At 39.7% G+C, this 17092-nt stretch overlaps 1 long non-coding RNA gene across 1 annotated transcript; it reads right to left on the reverse strand.

Moving 5' to 3' along the window:
* Window positions 1–298: 298 nt before the first annotated feature.
* On the reverse strand, window positions 299–15060 carry LOC115337508. Its single transcript, XR_003922168.2, has 2 exons — window positions 14923–15060; window positions 299–1830 (listed from the first exon to the last, which is right to left on the reverse strand). It is a non-coding gene; the product is annotated as an uncharacterized LOC115337508 (long non-coding RNA).
* Window positions 15061–17092: the final 2032 nt, after the last annotated feature.

The raw sequence follows: 17092 nt of genomic DNA on the forward strand, positions 1-17092 counted from the left end.
TGAATAGTGCATAGATCAGGCAGATTTTATCACAGCACTTTTCGTAGAGGGCAGTTGTGTGCATTACATTGCTTGAATGTCCACAAAAAGTATTTCTCTTTCTTAATTTACTGTAATGATCTACTGGTTTGACTAATGATTTTTTGTGAGGAAAATCTCTTGCCTTACCATAAAATGTCCTACATTTATATACTACACTATATATCTTGCAAAAATATTCTTCACCGGTATAAATAAAGGCTTTAAACATGTCACTCCTTATTAATATCACAGCATTAGAAACCAGAGACAAAAGGGAGGAGGGCAAAATTGTTGTTGCTTTATTTAGAAACGAAGTACATAGGGAAAAAAATGTCTCACCAGTTACAAGGCACATGGTGATGTCACATTCCACAAAGATTTTGGTGCAAGGAATATAACGGTCTGTATCTGTTAATTTTTACAACACTTAGCACTAACTGGAGCAGAAGGAAAATACAGTATGTTCCTTTACTGCTGTTGTTTATGGCTAAATATAGGAATCCTATGGACCCTGTAGGTAAATTCTTATTACTAAGGGGTCGTTCATTACTCAGTCAAGTCTGCACAGGAAGACAAGGCCGTCATACACTGTTGAGATGCCTGATAGTTGCTCAAAAGTGTTTAGAAAAGTCTGAGTTCATTTTTAAGTCTTCTTCAGTGTGTTCACAGCCGCCAGATCACTGTCTGCATCTCAGCTATATGACAAACGACTCCATAACAGAATGGTACCTGTATGCACACCATGCCTTCACACATCCTTCTTTCCTTTAAAATGAAATTTGAATGTTCAGAGAGGGAAAGAGCAGCAGTGTAGGCCAATGTTTTCCACAGTCTGGATGGCCAAGGACCGGAGCTGCAGAAGTAGCCAGTCTCCCTGCCATGTAAGTGCAGCCAAACAGATGCATGAGAATCTCAATGCACTGAATTGTTCTGTACATAATAGTGTGTAATCTTATGTGACATGATTTTTCTAAGGAAAGGGTATGTTATTGATTTGAATTATAAACACCTTCTGGCATATCATGATGTTGACAAGATAGGCAATTCTGTACTCAGATTGTATACATACACCCATCATAAGCACTTTTTAGGTCAAAAGGCTACTACTTAGGCTCCTAAGTTTTGTGCCTTGCTTGTTTCAGCTTGCTAGATGCATACCAGCATTATTTTTAATAGAAATTTTGAAATAACTGAATAGAAATTAATTTGACACTCACATATGCAGCAGGCATGAGAACAGAAGAATTAACACCTTCAGATACTGCTATTTAAATTATTGGTGCTTTTAAAAAATTATTTATTCTGACAGCTCATTAAAAAATTATGATAGCAGCTGCAGATACCAGGAAGCAGGACAGTATCAACTACATGCACATATACAAAATATGCAGGACAGAAAGTTCTGTCTAGGTGGAATCTATTTCAGCTGTTTTGAAACACGAGTATGAAGTGGTAAACACACTAAGTAGAGTATAATCTACTTCACTGTTTGAAGTTCATGACTGACAAACATTCCTTAATAATTATAAAAGCTGACGGACACTTGAAACATAACACACAATTATCACTGTCCTTTCTCTGATTTGTCAAGGTTCTCCAATTAGCCAAGATTCAGTCTTCATTTGAAAGCATACAGCGTGACTTCTGTATCCAGCATCTTCAAAACCATCAGAACTGCATGTAGGTGCAGTTATTAGCTCCTGGATAATGTCACTTGCAGGTTAGTCAAAGTGTTTCATGAAATGCTCTGTTCTTGTGTAGTTTCTAGAAAGGTATCATACCAAGCCTGCTGAACTTCAAGGTTAGATGCTGTAAAAAGATGTATGGTATGAACATTTGGGAGACCAAACCATTCAAAAATCATGTCATCCTGAAAGAAAGGTGTGTCAAGGAGGAGACATGTCTAATTTTGGGGACACATTTGTTAGATGAAGGATAACAGCTCTCTGAAGGCTGGCATAGTGAGGCTGACTGTGCTGAGTATAGCTAGACAATGAAGCCTAGTAGTGTGACAGGGAGATGAAGACACTATAAACTGAAGCACAAAGCAGAACACTATAAAAATGTAAAGTTCAACACTATAAAACGTTAAAGTTCAGGCTGTGGCCAGTGAAAGCAAAGAAGGAAGCAATGATTTCTAAGCTGTCATGTTAGTCCAGAGGATTTGGGGTCTTGATGCATTCAATAGATACTCAAAGACAAACTGCATCTTACCCTGGACCCTATTGCATAAACACCTATACAGATGTTTAATATTACATGGATGCTATTGATATTTTTAGGATTTTTGACAAATACATATGTTTGCTTTCCCATTTCTGTATCAGAAACTGGACGCAAACACTGACTAGCAAACCTTCTGACAACAGATCATAGACTGCACATCCTAGGATTTAAATGTCCCAAGTAAAAAAGTTTCCCAGTCCTCAAAAGAACTGTATACGTTAAGAATTTCTCATTCCATGATGCCTCCAAGGACTGAAATGTCCAGGCTCAGCTTTCCCAGCTGCATGTGCTCCTGTGTGAGTGATGATGGGCTCAGCCATTCATGCAATGCAGAGGGAGAGAGCACTCACGTTACTCTGCCACAAATGCATTGTATCCTCATGCCTTGTGGAAGGTGGGAATGTGGTAACTGAAGCTCCTCACAGCTAAAAGCTGACTGCCATGCAAACTACTGGTTATGCACTTTGGTTTCTTCAGACGTGCTGAAGTTCTACTGGGGATACTGATTGCTACTACAGGCATTTTAGAGATGCTTTTTGTGCTGGTGTTTTGGGGAAGCTGCTGGGAAAGAAGGTGTCCAACTCTTCCCAACATTTGAAGTACTGTGTTGGATTAATCTTTCCTCTTGACTGGGGAGGCCCAAATGCACCTTTAGTGAGTGCTACACATGCAGTAAAGGCACTGCTGCTTTGAGGATGATTAGTGTCAGTTAATTTATTGATTTGGAGAGGGAGAAGAATGATAATATGGTAAAAGCCCAGCTATAGGAGTGAGAAGAATGGGTTCTATTTTTATCTCTTCATGTTACTTTAGATTTCTCTCTTCTATTTGTACAAAGAAAGCAGTAAATTAGTTTACATACATCCCAAGACTTAAAGCACTGATTTTTTTAAAAGAGGTTATTTTGGTCTTTGTATAAACAGTGCTATGAAAATAGTTTAACAAGTTATTTTCATTATGAATTAGTACTGTTCAGCCAATCCCTGTTTGTTCACAGATTTTGCAACCTTTTTTTTGCTCTACTTTTTAAGGGAAGAGTGAAAAAACAATCTAAACTTGATCTTTGCCTTAACCTCTCCAGACAGAGAAAAAACATGCAAAAAACATGGCCCTTGGGATAGTTAGAAAGTGGGGTTCATAACTGTACCCTGCTCTGGTTTTTGCATATAAAAGTTACACAGAGGCTGAGAACATTAGGTTGTATAAAAACATTGAGACATATAAACATCATATGTCTGGGCTAAAGTAATTGTCTGCAGTTCATGGAGAGAGAAAGGAGCCCCCAGTGAGCCATTCATTCCACTTTAAAAAGTTAGTTGTTTAAGACATGCTGATTTAATTGTCCTTCTGTTTCTCTTCATCAGAGGGATTATGAACGGCTAGTTTAGAAAGTACACTTAATTTTTAGCAGATGAAATTGGTTACTATAGATAAAAGTAGAATTAATGTTCAGTTTTTCCTGCAATCTTATAAAAACTTGTAAGATCAAAGTGATCAAAGTTTGTGAGGTTTCTATCCTCTTTGGTGTAAATCTTTTGTTATTATTCTGCCTGTAATACTATTTCTGTCAGCTTGTCCCAGGTTTGTTCAGATTGGCTGTGAGTTCTTGGCTGCACGTGAATACAGCTAGAAATTAGGTGCCATATGGTTCTGGACACAAACCAATACTAAAATCAGAAGGGTTACTTCTAATCTGGGAATTCAAATCCACCCCATACTCAGAAATCTGAAAGCACTCAAAGTTCTTTTTTGGCTGGACTCTACTTAACATCAAAGGTCTAAATGTAACGTGCATGACAAGAGGAAGGCAACGCAGAGAGAGGAAAGAGTGAGTAGGCAGAATTCCACTTTCTAAGGCCAGGAATAGATTTGCCGTTGTTAGCAGATCTGCCACTAAACACAGGACACAATGCTGTAAATATCACAGCATGGCACTATCTGCATCTCACCGAAGATCACACCAGGGCAATAGTGATGTGGTCTCCTCTACTATATAGAGCTCCAGCATTAAAAGGCAGGAGGGTTGCCATCATGCCCATAAATATTATGCTGTGAAAAGAATGCAAGATATTTTTATAGCTGTCTGGGTTCCCTCTTTTCCTTTAGGCATCTTTCCTCAGGCAGCCTTCCAAATGCAAGGCCATCATACAAGTAAAATAAATAAATAAAATAATCGGGTTAGCATTGAGCATACGAAACCTAAGAATTTTAAAGGAACAGGTTAGAAATATGAGGCTTGCATGGCCTGCAGTTTGACAGGTGAGAGAACAAATAAAACCTGACAGCTAATCTCCAGCGATCACTGAGAATGTTCTAAACCTATCTTTTAATGCTTTACTTTTTAAAGGCTTATAAAATAGCCTTTATAATTACTATAAATTTGGGGAACTTGAAATTCTTTGTTTATTTTCCTTTTTTCTCTAGTTACACTTCATTCAGGATCAAGCTATTCTAATCCATACATTTTGCAGGCACATGGAGTGAAACAGTTCCACAAAGTTCTCCAAAACAAAATAAATACAAATTAAATTATAGACATCATTGACCATGGTGGAAGCCCATTGACATTGGCCAGATTATTTTTAACAGAATTAGATTCAAGTAAGAATTTTAGAGGTGAAAACTGGTATTTCTTCACGCACAGATTTACTAGGAAGGATGCATTGGTGCTCCTGTCCTCTGTTAACTTCTGCCCATGACTCTTCTTCTAGAGCACTGCAACTGCTGGAACCCCAGCAAAAAATGTTTCCAACCCATTTTGTGCCTAAGCAAGAGGACTGAGAGGAACCGTAGTGCTGCACTGTTCTGGGAACACCACAGGTATTGCCAGCACTAGGACTAGGATAGATGGGAATCATTAAGGCCAGCTGATTCAATGTAGGCTTTCCATTCTCATCGCATCTCTGAACACAGGCACATGCTCTTTTCACATGGTTCATGTGAGGGACGGTATCCCAACCCCATTTATCCCTAGGCTATACTTATTTCACTAATATAAGGCAACACTAAGATGGGGGTGTGGGGGATGGTCCTGGAGCAATAGAAAGAACCAGTTAGATAAAAGAGAATCTTTGTAAAGCTAATGGGAATGTAGAAGGAACCTCCAACATGAAAAGACAGGTGAGCAGTGGACAACAATAAGCTAGTGGAGTAAGCTAGAATGGGAAGTGGAATGGTAATAGTACTAGAAAAGTGGATTATTTGGATATATATAACAAGAAGTGGAGAGAATATGATGTGTGTCTTAGGAAGGCCAGAATAAGGGGAATGCCAGCATTTAAGACACCATCACAAAAGGAAAGGGAAAATTCTGGAAACTCTTTCTGACAGGTATGAAGTGAAATCACAGAGAAAGAATGAGAGTGTAATTGGGAAGAAAAGCCAGGAAAGCTAAATATTTCTAGAAAGCCTTTATTACCATTCAAGGTACCTGAGTTGCAGATGCTAATGCTATAGAGTTAATCCTACTTTGCATCTTACTTTGCTTTTCATCTGTCATCATGTAGGACCTTTCTGTAACTCAATACTTCAATCTGGCACTGGGAAACAATGAACACGCATTTTGCTGCTGATCCTAATCCTTCCAGTTATAGGGAATATTGTCAATTTTTTTATTTATGCACTGCCTTTGTGCACTGGTGTACAGCCTTACCAGAAACCTCATGGTAAACTCTTAAACAACATGCAGAAGATCTGGTAGCATCTCTTGTGTGAGGTATTACCCATCTGATGAAAGAGACTTGTTATTCTCCTTCCTTCCATAGAATTCTACATCATGTGTACCCTGAAAACTCAAGACTTGTGTGTTTCCACATACACATATCTAACAGGGCCTGCCTGATTGAGGCAAGAAAGGAAGGCAATCAGAATGAAATATTTGAGTCCTGATAGACTTTGGCAGTTCTACGAGAATGACCAACTTGTTTCTTGAAGTGCAGAAGGTCATGAACAAACAGAAGATGAATGTAGAAGAAGGATTAAAGACTGAGTCAGCAATTTAAGACATGGACACACATCAGAGGAATTACACAAGTAGTATTGCTTCACCAGGAGAGAAAAGAACATAGATAGATTCAAGACTTTCTCCAGAAGCACTTATCAAGCTGGAAACACAAAAGAAAAGTGCGGATGGTCTTGCAGAGTGCGGGTGAGAGAACGCAAAACTGAGGGAGACAATAGGAGGAATAATGTGTGTTGGTAGATTAAAGAGTATGGAACTGACTAATTAAGTAGGTCTTGTAATATTGCACATTGGCATTACTGCAGGCAAAATACAAAGGAGAGAGCAATTTCTTGAAGGGTGTGATCAGCAAGTTGGCTTTTCCTCAGATTTTTAACTTAAAAAGTGCTATATTATTCTTTTGTCAGGGAAGACAGCACACAGCACAGTTGCACCATCCTCAGTAAAATAGTGAAAAATACTGTGCCCAAGTGTCATGGGTTAACCCCAGTAGGCAGCTCAGCCCCACACAGCTGCTCACTCACTCAACCCAGTGGGATGGGGGGGAGAATCATAAGGGTAAAAGTGCGAAAACTTGTGCGTTGAGATAAAGACGGTTTAATAGAGAAAGCAAAAGCTGTGCACACAAGCAAAGCAAAGGAAGGAATTATTTCACTACTTCCCACCAGCAGTCAGGTGTTTAGCCATTTCCAAGAAAGCAGGACTTCATCATGCATAACAGTCACTTGGAAAGACAAATGCCATAGCTCTGAATGTGCCTCCCTTCCTCCTTCTTTCCCCAACTTTTTATTACTGAGCATAATGTCATACAGCACCGGATACTCCTTTGGTCAGTTGGGGTCAGCTGTCCTGGCTGTGTCCCTTTCCAACTTCTTGTCATCCCCACCCTAATTGCTGGCAGGGTGAGCATGAGAAACAGAGAAAGCTTTGAAGCTGTGTAAGCACTGTTCAGCAATAGCTAAACCACTGTTGTGCTCTCAACACTGTTTTGGTCACAAATCCAAAACCTAGCACCGTACCAGGGTCTATAAAGAAAATTAACTCTATCTCAGCCAAAATCAGTACACAGAGAAAATTCAGTACTTCCTGGAATGAATTAATGTGCATGAAATGTAATGACTTCATGTCTTTGTTGAACACAATAAGCTCTTTTCCTTGCACTGCCTCAGGTCTGTGAAAAAAAAGGAGTCTCTCCATGTTATCTTTTTACCACAAGACAGTCTGCCAGAGACTGCCAGTCAGTCTCACCTCTGTGCCCGGCAAGATCATGGAGCAGATCCTCCTGGAAACTATGCCCAGGCACATAAAAAATAAGCAGGTGACTGGTGACAGCCAACATAGCTTCACTAAGGGCAAAACATGCCTGGCAAATTTGGTGGCCTTCTACGACAGGATTACAGCATGGGTGGATAAGGGAAGAGCAATGGACATCATCTACCTGGACTTGTGCAAAGTATTTGACACTGTCCCGCATGACATCCTTGTCTCTAAATTGGAGAGATATGGATCTGATGGATGGACCACTCGGTGGATAAGGAATTGGCTGGATGGTCACAGTCAAAGAGTTGGGGTCAACAGCTTGATGTCCAAGTGGAGACCAGTGATGAGTGGTGTTCCTCAGGGGTCAGTATTGGGACCAGCACTGTTTAACATCTTTGTCTGCAACATGGACAGTGGCATTGAGTGCACCCTCAGAAAGTTTGCCGATGACACCAAACTGTGTGGTGCAGTCGACACGCTGGAGGGAAGGGATGCCATCCAGAGGGACCTTGACAGGCTTGAGAGGTGGGCCTGTGCAAACCTCTTGAAGTTCAACAAGACCAAGTGCAACGTCCTGCACATAGGTTGGGGCAATCCCAAGCACAAATACAGGCTGGGCAGAGAATGGATAGAGAGCAGCCCTTAGAAGAAGGACTTGGGAGTGTTGGTTGATGAGAAACTCAGCATGACCTGGCAATGTGCACTTGCAGCCCAGAAGGCCAACTGTATCCTGGGCTGCATCAGAAGAAGCATGACCAGGAGGTCAAGGGAGGTGATTCTCTCCCTCTACTCTGCTCTCATGAGACCCCACTTGGAGTACTGCATTCAGCTCTGTGGCCCCCCAGTATAAGAAGGGCATGGATCTGTTGGAGCAAGCCCAGAGGAGGCCATGAAAATAGTCAAGGAGCTGAAGCACCTCCCCTGTGAGGACAGGCTGAGAGAGTTGGGGTTGTTCAGCCTGGAGAAGAGAAGGCTCCGGGGAGACCTTATAGCAGCCTTCCAGTACCTAAAGGGACCTACAAGAAAGCTGGAGAAGGACTTTTTACAAGGGCATGTAGTGATAGGATGAGGGGTAATGGTTTTAAACTGAAAGAGGGTAGATTTAGATTAGATGTAAGGAAGTAGTTCTTTACTGTGAGGGTGGTGAGGCACTGGAACCGGTTGCCCAGAGAGGCTGTGGATGCCCCATCCCTGGAAGTGGTCCAGGCCAGGTTGGATGGCGCTTTGAGCAACCTGGTCAAGTGGAAGGTGTTCCTGCCGATGGCAGGGGAGGGTTGGAACTAGACAATGGTTATGGTCCCTTCCAACCCAAACCATTCTGTGATTCCACGATTCTATGACATGGGAACTTGTTGAGTTTTAACCAGGCAAACAAAGGATGAGGAGAGCAAACTTAAACATCTGTATGTGCAAGCAAGGACTGACAACAGCCTGCCCTTATTTTTTGAGTGTGCTTTTTTGGCAATCTGTGGGGAGCTCTCTGTCACACAAATGGAGCTTCCTTTTTGATATGGGTCTGAAACTGCCACTGTCAATATTGCCAGCTTACGGGGCAGCAATTGTCACGCAATAGGGGAAATGGCTGAAGCAAAACCAACCCCTTAGCTATTCTCCCCTCTGTGCTTGCCTTCAGGGCTGCCTTGGATGAGTGCTCAAAGATTATATAACCTGGCAGCAGCTCTTTAGGCTGGTTTGTGAGCCTACAGTATCTGATATAGCTTGCTCTGAATAAAATGCATGCGCTTGTTCAGAGTTATTTAAATACTGCTGTCACGAACGGAGCCTTTCTCAGAAGTCAGGCATCATCAAAAGTTCACATTTTTTCTTATTAAAACAGTTTGCAATAACTAAATTGTATGCGTCTGTATTTCTACCTCGAAAAGGCTAAATAGTTGGCAAGCCTCCTAAAGTAGGATTAGACTGCAGACCAGCTCAGACAATGCTTCCAGGCATCGAGGATGTACCGCAGAATCAGTTTAATAAAGTCTGATTAGATTACTTTCTCTGGTCAATTTGAAGCACACTGGCCATGGGATAAATCATCTTTTTATCTCACCGCACTGCTCTTTTTCTTTGCTGAATCGTATTTTAAAAGCATTAAACATATTTTTTTAAATATCTATTTATTTACAGATGCAACGAAGCATAACCTCATGAATTCCCTGTTGTCCCAGTGCAGTTTGATATTATATCCCAGTCTAAAGGATCGACTCATTGCTTGAGAAGTCTGTGCTCTGTGGTTTCTCTTCGTAATATAATTTATCTCCCTTTTTCCTGTACATAAATGACCATGTAAGTATTACAAGAAAACAGTCTTGCATTTCTTATCTTGATCTGTCAAGATAACAGCTTATGTACTGAAAACAGTGGTAAAGTTAGATATTTCTGACAAATTACTAGTTTAAGAAGGGTGTTGAATTCTAGTCACTTGGGTTAACATGTACATGGATCTGAATATCTTTAAACTTGATTTACTGCATGCTATGTGGAACAAATAAAGAGTTATTCACAATGGCTGAGTCTGGAACTCCATTGTTTAAGTTTTCAATGCTTACGATAACAGCTTGCATTTTGCTAGTTTCCCACCTAATGCCACAACTAGTAGAAGAGATATTTAAGTATTTAATTCAACACAAAATATGCCTTCCTCTGGCCTGTTTTTATGATACTGAGTTATGCCAACAGACCTAGCAGCCAGCTCAGCTCCTTGAAAATGCATTACTCCAGTCTGGTTTGCCTTTCACCAATCTGTGCCCAGTCATTTCTTCAAGCTCTTATTTGGTCCGGAGCTTCTCTGCTGATACACAAATTCTGTTGCACTGTGTACATTTGCATTCCATTTTCCATTGGAATAAAGAAACATTTCACCTTCTTCCAAGGTTATTATTTCTATATAGTACCATATTAAGAAACAAATGGGTGCAGGTGTTCCCCATGGACTCTGGAATAGTAAGACTATTTGTAGTGCCTGGAGGTGATAAGAATAAACAATGTCCTACCCAGAGGCCATCTTCTATGTCAAGGACTAATCCTATGAAACACTGCTCAGGTTCCTGTTTCATTGTCTTAAGTTCTGAGCAAGGGTTTTCAGTGGTTTGCAGGCTCATTCGAGTGAAATGGCCTAGGATGAGTTTCAAGGAAAAAAAAATTTGCCTTATAACTGACTACTGTCACAAGAATGAAGAGTTGAGAAAAATAAAGGGAAAAAATAGAATCAAGTGTTTCCAGAGTTCCAATTTAAATGTATGGTGACAGTATTTTCACACCTGGCTGAAGTTTATTTCATTAAGCTGATAATTTCAAACAGATTATGTCCATGTGGTCTGTCTGTTCATACATTCTTCTAGTTTATTTTCTTCTAATCTAATTAACTTATAGAGGCATTTCCCTCACATTAGATTTATGCAGTGTTTTCAAATAGCTGGACAGTGTATGGACAGAGAAAGGAGGGGGAGAGAAAGAAACACAAAACATTCCCCTCGTATTTTCTGGGGAGGCTGCAAGGACAAGGCAAGGAGCCCTGACACATCCTGTCAGATTGCTGCTAAAAATGCAAAGAAAAACATGGACTGCAGTACTCATGGTGGGGTTTTTTTTAATAAGCTTTCTGCAAATTTCTTACTTGGCACTAGCTGCCATTGATAGCTGGTGCACAGTAAATGCAAGATATATCTCTAGCTTCCACAGGGAGCTATAACAGCCCAGACATATGTGTAGTTTGAAAGCCTGAGATACTTAGTCTGGCAAATCATGTTTCCTTAGTTTCCTCTGGGAAATTCAGTCTCCTGTGAAATCTTACAAAAATTGAACACTGATGCACTTTGGAGCCTGGATTGGTGAGGTTTGTCTACTTGCTAGTAAAATGTCACTAGATGCTGTTAAAACTTGGTTAAACCTTACGAACCAACTCACTCAGCAAAACATGTTAAAATAAACTGGATATGAGCCAGAAGAGATGAGACAGGATTATTTAAATCTAATATGTGTTAGAATACAGCTTAAGTCCTCTGACCCTAATAACTTTCCACCGGAGTACATCAAATTAGGATCCTGGGACAATTTACGTAGGAGTCTGAGTAAACGTACTAGCTTTGCCCTAGAGAAGAATTCATGCCCTTTACTAATCAGTAAAAAAACACGGATGGCCTCATATTAGCTCCAGAGGCTATCTGGAACGTAAGATTTGTATGCTGGGCATGTGAAAGCCCAGCATACAAACTGCAGCGCTGGTTCTGATCCTTAAGTACAAATGCAGTGACTGATGAGATGCGCTGCACCTTTAGCAGCCTCCGTTGCTGCTCTTTTTTTCATTAGCTCATAATGTTGTATAACAATAACTACTGTAGAGTTCATAAGCTTTCATTTTCTTTGGGCATTCTCTTAGATTTCTGTTTGCCCTCAAATCTACCTTTCTCAGCTAATGCCCTGGAAAAAGCTGAGGTGGGCCTGGATAAGATGATACTGTCTGCAGTGCTGTGCATTGTTAGAGAAATTTCAGTCAAGCTTGTGAGCAGGTCATGGTAATGACATTGCCTTAATGAAGGAATCGAAATTCTTGGGAGAGTTGTGACATGGCAGTACTCAGAGAAGCTTTGGACCTCTCCCATTGCCTCTGTTACTGTGAATAACTGGGATGCCTTAAGTATCTAGAGAAGATCATCAGTGCTGACACCTGGGATTGTTTATTTGTTATGGATGTATTTGTTCCTGTTTTTCTCAGCATGATGGGGGTTATCAGGTGGGTTGGAGGTAAAGTAGGATATGTGTAAATTTTTTACACTTTGCTTTACCTCATTTTGCAGCTTTTCATGGTTCTATTATTTTTTCTTGGGGTGTTCAGAATAACCTAGTTCTCAAAGCAAAGCTGTGTGCAGTTTGCCATCAAATCACTTGCAAAGCACCATATTTCTGAGCATTTCTGCCTTCAGCTGCATCTTTCTTTCTAATCTCAGTTCTTACTTTCATGAGGCTCAGAACAGCAGCACTAAGTGTGGGGACCATGAGTTTATTATGGAAATTTTCAGGCAGGAGTAGCAATTAGTATCATATAGGTGCAAATAAACAGTCTTCAACATTTTACTATGCTTAAGAGAGATAGTCATGGAAAACTAATCAGATAAGTAAGCAATTAGATTTATAGGGATAGATCCTTAGGTACCGCCTGCTGCTTTTTGCCTGTTCTGTATCACAAGAGTCAATGCGGCTAGCTTCTGCATAGTTAGGAATACTCTATGAAGCATACTAAAAATAGCAAATGAGTTGAAATAGCCATTACCTGGATCTAATATATCTATTTAAGATTTACAAGTGTATAGTCAAAAAAAACCCCCCATAGTATAGGGAGATGTGTCATCTATTTTGATACCGACAGAAAGAATTCAAGCTGATTTTCAGTGCAATGAAGTCAACAACAAGAAATATACGCTTAGAAGACTAACATGTACATGGTGTTTTATGGTGGTGCTATTTTAAACTAGTAGCAGCCAAATGTTTCTGCAGTCTTTGACTCTTTCTGAATTAGATCAAGTTGTTCATCACTGACGTGTTTTTAAAAAACAACTGCAGCTGTGACAGTCTGTTTTGTAAGTTAACATTTTCTGTTATTTTGTCTGAGCGAAGCCTCTTGCAGGGTAACAGAACTGTGGAAGCATTTCCGCACTCAAAGCAAAAAGCCAAGAAACTCCTGGCTTTTCACCAGAAGTGAAACATTCTAGAAAGATTTTCACCTGAGATACTGCAGTGGCAGCATTTACTTTTGTGAATGAAAGCTACTATTTCTACCTAGGAAGCAATCCCCATCAGCCTGTACATTAAGGACTTTTAAAAAATGCTCCCCACCCCCTCACAAAATCCTTCAATTTCTCAATAATTGAAGTAACACATTTCTCAATGATCTAAATAATATATTAGTGATGAATAAATCATTTGACCATAAGGCCACATTCAAATTTTTATTTATAGTCTCACAAGAGAGAAAAATGTTTACCCTAATCGGTATCTCCTATTGTTCAGCTGTTATCACCAGGCATAGCTGAGGCTGTGACTTTAAACTGGCTCTAGATCCAAACTCATATTTACTTTGGACTGGGATCCTTACCAGAATCAACCATAGTACCATGACAGTGAATGTAACTAATGTCAATCCTCTTTTTCAGAATTCTGCCTCATTGCAACACAACTCCTCTTCTGAAAGCAAGAAATCCTTCACAGACAATGAAATTAAACTTTGGTTAAATGCGGTTCAGACCTGTGAATAACCACAGGAAGCTGCTGAAATTTCTGCTGCAGTTGCTGCTACAGTTCATCTCCAGCCACCCAGAGTAATTCTTTTAGCAACTGCAGAAATAATACTACAAGGACTGTTGTGGTCCTTTTACAGAGCTGAGTAAAGGCCCTTTCCAGGACTGTGGTTTTTGCTTACACATCTCCTCTTCATCTAGATTTATATCTACACCAAGTCATGAATTGTATGACAAAAAGGTTGTCTCAGCCTCGTTCTTCTCCCTCTTCCATCCTCTTCCCATCTATGTGGCCAGCTTTATTCACAACTTGATCATTTTTCAGGTATGTGTAGAAATTACTTTTGTTTCTTACAAGTTTCACACAGTTCTTTGCAGACTGTTGCTATGTGTCTCCTTCGAAGTTCTGCTTTAAGTAGTTTAAAGGTTTTAAGGGGGACTCGGAAGCCCAAGGTCCTGGTTACACATGGATAAGCAGAATTGGGGCCCAGTCTTACCTGATCATCATATATGGCAGCACTGGGAAGGAACATCTATAGATGTGTTGGGGATGTGCCTTTAGTTTCATTATTACCCTATATTTTAAAAGCATAATTTCTTTCTAATGGTAAAATCCTTGCTGAATAATTGAATGGCAGTTATTCAAATAAAGCAAAATATAACATTTTTATATAAGAAATAAAACTTGTTTTTTCTCCCCTGTTAGTTGCTTGTATTTATCTGACTTAGTAGGTGAGGTGTTCTAAATCTTCTAAACTCCCCATTGTCCATAAAGTCATCTTGGATGAATAAAGAAGGCAAAACAGACATTGTGTCTTAAAATAGCAAATTGTCACAGCTGGAAAATGTTCATGGTTTCTCCTCAGCAGTGTAAAAAGAGAGAGAAGAAGAGAGAGAAACATCAGTTTGTTTATTCAAGCTGCTAGCAATCGCAACCCTGCTGCTTTCAGTCTGTCCCTTCCTTGAGTCAGAGAGACTGGCAGTTGTAAACACATATTCTTCCCTTTCAGAAATGTGCAGGCGATGTGAACAAAGACTGCCATGGCACCTGCAGGACCACAGTACTTCAGTGAGATAAAGCCGCTCAAAAGTAGGTGTACCAAAATAGCACTAGTCTTCCTTAGCTGCAACTCTCACGTTTTTAACAGTATACACTGTGGTAGGGAAGGATGACGGGGGGGGGGATTCTTTCTCCTATTTCTAATATCCTTGTACCTTGCAATGCATTAGAACCTATCACTAAGAATTTGTGCATCTGAAAACTTCATCTGCCTGCTCTGTAGATGCCAGATAAACAACTCTGCTTACCAGCTTGAGGACTTGCAGGAAGTGGAGAAGCAGGCAACAGGTAGAAAGTGCACACCTTTTTAGCCAATCACTTTCACTAATACATCGTATGTTTAAGAAATCCTTTTACCATAAGCTTGCTTGACACAACCTTAAGACTTATTACTAATCCCTCTGAAGGATTTTTTCTTTGATTGTCTAACGAAAGAACTCCAGTAAGTGTACTGAGCAAATTTAAAAATGAAGCAGGCTGAGGGAAGCAGGCCAGAAAATCACTGATGAAATACAGGGGCTCAGGAGACTTTCAAGTGGGATGGTTCACAAGCATAGTGGAAATGGTTGTTAAAAGCGTAAGAATAAAGATGGGTTATGCAACTCTATGTTTTATTACCCAAATGCAGCTATAGCACCATCTGCTCGTAATACTCTTTCTGCATTTTGGAAGAGGACTAGCTCTGGCTCCTAACGAACCGGCCCATGTCCTCTGTTCCAAATGTAAATTTCCACTTCTTTTCTTCAGTTGAGCTACACTGATTTGGCTGTTTGAGAAGTTTCCACAGCCAGAGAGCTGAGAATCTTGACTAATAAATTCTAGCACCTCTTCCAGCATCATTAATACAAAATGTTGTTCCTTTGTAGCAATTCGAAAACATTCAGGCTATGAAAAGTGAGTAAATTACTGATGGTTAATTAAGGATGTGGGTTTGTCAGGTAAAGGAGATGGCTAAAGAAAGGAAGTCACAATTTTGAGAATATACATTGTGATCCAATTGACAGAAATGATCAAACCAGGGCAGTAGGAGTTTACAACTCAAGGCTATAAAGTTCACTTTTGCAGAAGTGAAGGTGGATAAGCTTGAGCCACCAGTAGGTGATAGAGCAGTAATATCTTAGAAAAATGTCGAGACAAATTCAAAAAGGCTTGGGTATATCTGAAAAATGTGCCACACAAGTTAATGTTAGTATGGACGATATTCAAAGAGAAGCTCTAGAACGCTAATTTCAATATTTGCTGTAGACTCAAGTTTCAAAAGTCAACAAAACCCCCACAATGGCTTTCTGCTTGCTTTCAGTCAATGCCAAAAATGAAAACCTGTACCTAAGTGTAGGTAATAAAAGCAAAGAATATGAGTTTACTGAAAGCGTTGAAGACTGCATAGAGTATGACACTTTAGAACTACCAAAAAATGTAACTCTAGCAATAAGCAACACTCAGAAGATGGGCATAATCAGTCCTCGTCTAAAACTTGAAGATTCATTTATATTTTCTTCTATTCTCTCAGATGGATCTGTGACACCATTATTAACTCCTCTGAGACTTCTTTCAGGAACTTCAGTCTTTGTGTGTCAGGCTTAGACCCATTTGCCATTTGTGACTTGCCTTTCTCTGCAGACTGTATCAGAAGTGATAGGGATGTAGGGGGTATGCTCAAAGATTTTCATGAGTTTATTTTAAAGGGGGGGGACTTTTTTCAAAACAAAAAAATCTTTATTTCCTATCTTTTCTCCACTTCTATTGACATTTCCTATAAAACCAGGACGAGTATAGATTTTTCAGGACACAGAATTGAGGAAAGCTGTGATAACACGAGTACCATAAAAATGTGGATTTTTTTCTTTTTTTCTTTTTTTTTTTTTTTTTTTTTCTCAGAAGAAACCTTCTGGAGAGACTGCAACTGACATGCTGGTTAAATCTAAATGTAGAAAAGGGCAATAGTGGGCAATGAGGTTAAGCAGAGATCTAAAGATTAGTGGAAGCAATAAACAGAAGGCTTTTAAAAATGAAAAAAATATTGAGAGTCTGGGAAGGAGAAAGATTTAAGAACTATAAAGTACAGAGAACAAAAAGCTGTATTGCAATTTGAGCTACAGATGATGCTTCAGTACATGCTCGTAAGTCATCAGAATACCCATTTTAAAATAAATAACAATAAAAGGCTCAAGAAGTAGTAGCTGACTAGAATTATGAACAATACATACAGCCAGTTTCATAAATGATGCATTTGTTGAAGTCGGTTTTATATTTAAAAGAATAAATACAGCTAGTAATAAAAAGCCAGAGATCAGCTTGAAGAGAAGAAAGTTAACACAGAATGAT

The sequence above is a fragment of the Aquila chrysaetos genome, chromosome 2 (genome assembly GCF_900496995.4).
Source record: "Aquila chrysaetos chrysaetos chromosome 2, bAquChr1.4, whole genome shotgun sequence".
In the NCBI taxonomy this organism is placed as follows: domain Eukaryota; kingdom Metazoa; phylum Chordata; class Aves; order Accipitriformes; family Accipitridae; genus Aquila; species Aquila chrysaetos.